This window comes from Pteropus vampyrus, unplaced genomic scaffold (genome assembly GCF_000151845.1).
Source record: "Pteropus vampyrus isolate Shadow unplaced genomic scaffold, Pvam_2.0 Scaffold1000000830, whole genome shotgun sequence".
In the NCBI taxonomy this organism is placed as follows: Eukaryota; Metazoa; Chordata; class Mammalia; order Chiroptera; family Pteropodidae; genus Pteropus; species Pteropus vampyrus.
In genome coordinates, this window is record NW_011915232.1 from 1 (window position 1) to 1,048 (window position 1,048).

Below are 1,048 nucleotides of genomic sequence, written 5' to 3' on the forward strand. Positions count from 1 at the left end.
GCTGTGTGCATGACAGACAAGTCCGTCAGTCAAGTGGTGAGTTCAGTGACTTTCTCCTGACCTCTAGGCCAAGTGGCTTGGTTTCCCCACACCACACTGTTCCCCTGTCGTTCGCTGGGGAGAGGACAGACACAGGTGAGAATCCTGCCCCTCCCTTGGCCCAGTTCTATGCCCCCCAGCCCAGCTGAAAGCCCCGCCCGCTCCCCCCGGAACCGACGCCTGGTGTCCCCTTGTCCCCAGATCCCCCCGCTGCCCACCTGGGGCCAGGAGAGGCCGTGGTAGAAGTAGTATTTCATCTGGTAGTTCTCTGGCAGGCACAGGAGGTTGCAGTGCTGCATGTTCATTAGGTCCTCTGGCTGCGGGAGGGGGGGCAGTAGAATGCGGTGAGGCCAGGGGCTGAGGTGACTAAGCAGGCCTGGGTCCTGTCAGAAGCCTGCTCGCTGTCTGTCTCCTCACCGACCCCCCCGCAGGGCTGGGCAGGCCTGTGACTGTCTGTCTGTACAGAGGCCTGGTGCAAAATTCGTCTGTTCCCGGAATGAACGTGGGTGCCGGGGGGCTCCCGGAGACCGTCCAGATGGGCCCCGACATCCCGCAAAGACGGATTTCACAGCCCCGGCCCCATCTTCGGGTAGGTCCAGCCCCACGGGCACGGTGGCCTTCACCTCCCCGCGCCCGGCCGCTGGCCCGGGGATCGCCGGACCCCTCGGGAGCATGCGCACGCGGCCACTGGGCCCGCACCCACGCGGCGCGGACAGCCTCCCGCCCCGGCCCCTCACCCTTGCATTGCGGATGTTCATAACGGCGGCGGGGCTCGCGGCTCCCAGCGGGTCGTGAACGCGCAGTCAGCTGCCGCCGCGCTCCGAAGTGACGCCGGGGCGGCCGGGCCGGGGTTGGGGCTAGGGCTGGGGCTGGGGCTGGGGCTGGGGCTGGGGCTGGGTCCGGGCTCGCGGGGGCGGTGGCGGAAGGGGCAGGTGCGCGCCGGGACCGGCCACCGGCCGGAAGTGCGCGCGCGCGCCCGGACACGCCTTCGCGACCGCTTCGGCCAATG

The 1,048-nt window shown here is 69.0% G+C and overlaps 1 long non-coding RNA gene across 1 annotated transcript; it reads right to left on the reverse strand.

The window, feature by feature from the left end:
- Window positions 1–61: 61 nt before the first annotated feature.
- On the reverse strand, window positions 62–959 carry LOC105311153. Its single transcript, XR_897634.2, has 3 exons — window positions 777–959; window positions 258–356; window positions 62–114 (listed from the first exon to the last, which is right to left on the reverse strand). It is a non-coding gene; the product is annotated as an uncharacterized LOC105311153 (long non-coding RNA).
- Between the last annotated feature and the right edge of the window lie 89 nt (window positions 960–1,048).